Here is a 4,118-nt window from a genome sequence, read left to right as displayed (position 1 = left end):
TATACATACTTTTTTTTTTTTTTTTAAATTAAAAACAATTTTTAAGGGGGCCAGCAGGTGGCGTGGTGGTTAAAGAAAGGCACTGAACTCCCACATGACTGACCGTAGTTCAAGTCCTGGACCTGGCACTTACTTTCTCACGTTCCCTCTCTTTCTCTGTCTCTCTCTCTCTGAGCAAACTGGAAAATAATAATGACAAGTAAAGTTAAATAAAATAATTCTTGCCAAAAAAACTTTTAAGAGAGATTTTTGCTATAGGGCACATATACTTGCCAGAGAGACAGAGACAGAGACAGAGAGTGAAATATCACCTCCTCGGGGGATGGCCACGCGCAATCCCTTTTTAATTCTCCTCTTGGGATTCTGGGCGCATGTGGACACATGCCCAGTGTGAGTTTTAAGCCACTCGGTCCGGGACTTGAAGTGCAGTTGACTATGTGGGTGTCTACTGCTATAACCATTAGATTATCTGCTGGTCCCTAATTTCAAATTTAAAAAAAAAAAAATGCCAGAGGGCGCACGTGGTCTGGAGAGAGACAAAGAGAGGGAAAATGAAAAAGTACCCCCCCATGTGGATGGTCATGTCATTACTCATTCTCCCCTCTAGCTCCCTCCTTTCAGGATTTCGGGCATGCCTGAGCATGTGCTTCTCAAGCCTCCGAGTCTGAGACTGGATCCCTTCAGTTGGCCATTGGGATCCAACAAGCCACAGGCTGGCTCAGAAATATATTCTGATTGAAGCGAATGGAGCAACTCAGTGGAAGTGCTTTGTTCAATGATAGCAAGCGTTTATGGGGACACGCCAGGCACCTGGCCTGTACCAAGTGCCTTCTCCATGTCCTCTGAGTCAACAGGAAAACATTAGAGTATTGTTCTTCCACCCGTGGACTCTGGAATCATACTGTCTGGGTGCATATAAGGCCTTCGCCTCTCGCAATTAGAATCCTAAACAAGTTCCTTGGCCTCTCTGAGCCTCAGCTTTCTCAGCTATCAAATTGGGGGTACTTACAGTACCACCTTGTGGGTTATAGTGAAGGGTCTATGTGGCAACACACAGAAAATATCTATCACAGCGCCTGGCACAGAGAGGGCCCGTAGTAAACACTAGATACTACCATTAATATTCCCCACGGCAACCCTAAGAGTTACACCACCATACCTATTTTGCAGATGGTGAAGCTGGAGCTGACGATGGTTCGGTGAGTTATCGAGGGTCACACATGGAGAAGAGCTGACTTTGGGGACTCCAAGCCCATGCTGGCAATACTTTGGTGTCATATAAATATAAGGGGTCATTTTTACTTGTTTATAGGGTTCTTCTGCCTGCTCGGCTACATTTAGCAAACAATAGAGTTGGCTCAAGCCAGCCCCCTGAACTTCTCTGGGATCAGAGAGGGGAGGATTCTCAAGCTACCCCAATCCTCACCACCCCATGAGTCTGCCATCGCCTTCCACACTGGTGTCTTTCTGTTCCCTGCCAACTTTTTTTTTTTTTTTTGAGAGATTTTTTGCTATAGGATGTGTACGCTCACCAGAAAGACAGAGATGGGGAGACAGAAAGTGAGAAATCACCCCCCAGGGGGACCGCCATGCCTCAATCTCTTCTCCTCCATTCTCTTGGGATCTTGGGCACACACGCACACGCACCTGGTGTGAGTTTAACCCACCGGGGACGCGACTCAAACCATGGTCAACTACATGGGAGCTCAGTGACAAAGCCATTACGCTAATTGCTGGTTCCTCCCTGCCCACTTTTGAGTTCAATCATTTCAGAACCAGCTCTTTGGTGTGTGTGTCAGGGAATCTGGCTTCTTCTCATGACTTTTTTTGTTTTTAAGAGAGATTTTTGCTATAGGGTGTGTGCACTCACTGCAGACAGAAAGAGAGAAATCAACCTTGGGGGCGTGGTGGTCACACCACAATCCCTTCTTCTCCCTGCATTCTCCTCTCAAGGGATCTTGGGCACGCATGCACATGTGCCCGGAGTGAGTTTAAGCTGCAGGATCTGGGACTCGAACCGTGGTCAACTACGTGGGAGTCCAGTGACATTAAGCCATCAACTGGCCCCTTTAACTTGGCTTTGACATCTCAAGGGCAGAGGTGTTTCCTGCTTAAAAGGCACATGAAGACTATGACCCACAGAGGGGACAGAGAAGAGAATCTTCAGCCCTCTAGGCAGTAACAAACAAACGCCCTTGGCTGTGCTCTAGATCTTTAAATCCAGAGTCCTCAATTTTGTCTGCAAGCTGGAATCTCCTGGGAAGTTCTTAATATCCAGATGCCCAGGCCCCAGCCTACACCCAAGACAGAGGAATCTCAGGAGCGGAACTGGGGCACCAGCATTTTCAGGGCTCCCCACCCCATGCCCATGTGTGGCCAAGTTGAAGAAGCTGTGCTTCAGATCTTATCAGCGCTCAGCTTCTGCACTGGGGGAGCTTGGCCGAGAAACAGTAACTGCTTTCTGCCCTAGGACTTGCTGTCTGGGGAGTCGGGCATGCTTTCCAGAGGCATCGGCTAGTGGAGGATGTTTGTGTGCTGCGAGCGACCTGCTGTTCTGCTCTGCTCCTAGGCCCAGCTCGGTGGCTGCGGGTCTCCGGGGGCCCCCCCCTTGGGCAACAACACGTGTGGCCGCTCCGACTTCTCCGGTTATCTCTGGAGACCGCAAGCAGTGACCTGCGGCCGCCACGCTACCCACCCCAACCACAGCGGTTCTAGGGAAACGCCCCGGGGCTCAGGAATCCTACCTTGCCTGCCGGCGCTGCCCTCCAGTCCCCGGAATCCTGGGACTCAGGTTCGATCTGCCGCTTTCGTCTACGCTGGTGAGGCCCCCACTGGAGCGCAGGCGCCACCTAGTGGGCGCCGAGCGGCCATGCGGGGACCGAGCTGGGAGGTGCGAGCGCAGCCCAGGGCGGAAATGCGGCTTGGGTTTCCCACGTGGGCGGTTTTCCCACACGCCAAGAGTCCGGGGTAGCCAAGCTGCGGGCTGGGCGGGACCACCTTCATCCCCTAGAGGACACTGGGACTTGAACTTGCTGGAGTTTCTCTTGGAGGCGTGGAGAGGCGGTCAGGCCTCATCCCCTGGCCAGGGATTCATTCTGGGATTTTCCTGGCCGAGCTGAGGGATCTCTCCTCCAACAGCTTTCACTACCCCGATTTGGCGTCACTTCTCGTTTTAAATATGCAGGAAGTCAGAAGATGCACAAGACGGTTTCTCTCAAGCCCAGGACGACCTTTTCCCCACCAGCAATCCTTCCTTCTTGCCACCCCACCTCTTACCCTCGTACCTTGTTACCTCATTTTCTTTGGCTGAACTTCACTAAACATCCTGTCTGTGTTGGACCCCACGTAGGGTAAGGGAGGCACTGCCAATTCCCTTAGGAACTGGCAATCCAGGTAGTCTTTCTGGCTTGGGTGCCACTGACAATTTTTGGATGGGGCTGACGTGGTCCTGCAGGATATTTAGCATCCCTGACCCCTTAGCACTAAATATCAATAGCCCTCACACCAAAAAAACCAACCGTGACACCAAAAACTTGTAATGTCCAGGGAGTCCCATTGTCAGGCTTTTTAGAACCCAGGAACTCTCAGCCCTCTCCCTTTTGTAAGGCTTCCAGTATTTTATTATTTTTTAAAAATTAAAGACATGCTAAAACAGGGTTACAAAACTGGTGAACTATTTATTGCTTACAATTTCATCAACAAATACTAAGCACCTACTATGTGCTACTTTTCTAATATGAGGGAGGTAACAAAAGACAACACAAAAATCTCTGTCCTGGGACTAGCAGTTAGTATAATGGCTATGTCGTTGGACTCCCATGTAGTTGACTGCGGTTCGTGTCCCAGACTGGGTGGCTTAAAACATGCCGGGCGCGTGTGCGTGTGTGCGTGTGTGCCCAAGATCCCGAGAGGAGAATGGAGGAGAAGGGACTGCGATGTGGCCATCCCCCCGGGGGGTGATTTCTGGCTTTCTGTCTCTCTGTCTCTGTCTGGTGAGCGCTCGCCCCCTATAGCAAAAACCTCTCAAAAAAAAAAAAAAAATCTCTGTCCTCCTTGAATTTATTTATTTATTTATTTTTCAGTCAGAGGGTGCATGTGCTCTCTTCCAGAGAGTGAAA

At 50.1% G+C, this 4,118-nt stretch overlaps 1 protein-coding gene across 1 annotated transcript in view; it reads right to left on the bottom strand.

Annotated features, from left to right (window-relative positions):
- Window positions 1–2,845, bottom strand: part of CHD9 (chromodomain helicase DNA binding protein 9) — a 352,905-nt gene extending 350,060 nt beyond the window's left edge. Inside the window, 1 exon segment of the mRNA XM_014587776.2 lies at window positions 2,745–2,845. The gene's annotated coding sequence lies outside the window, so the exon portion shown is untranslated.
- Between the last annotated feature and the right edge of the window lie 1,273 nt (window positions 2,846–4,118).

Source organism: Tupaia chinensis, unplaced genomic scaffold (assembly GCF_000334495.1).
Source record: "Tupaia chinensis unplaced genomic scaffold, TupChi_1.0 Scaffold000235_1, whole genome shotgun sequence".
Taxonomy (NCBI): domain Eukaryota; kingdom Metazoa; phylum Chordata; class Mammalia; order Scandentia; family Tupaiidae; genus Tupaia; species Tupaia belangeri.
The sequence above is the reverse complement of the archived record's forward strand: the minus strand, read 5'-3'. Positions and strand labels throughout refer to the sequence as shown.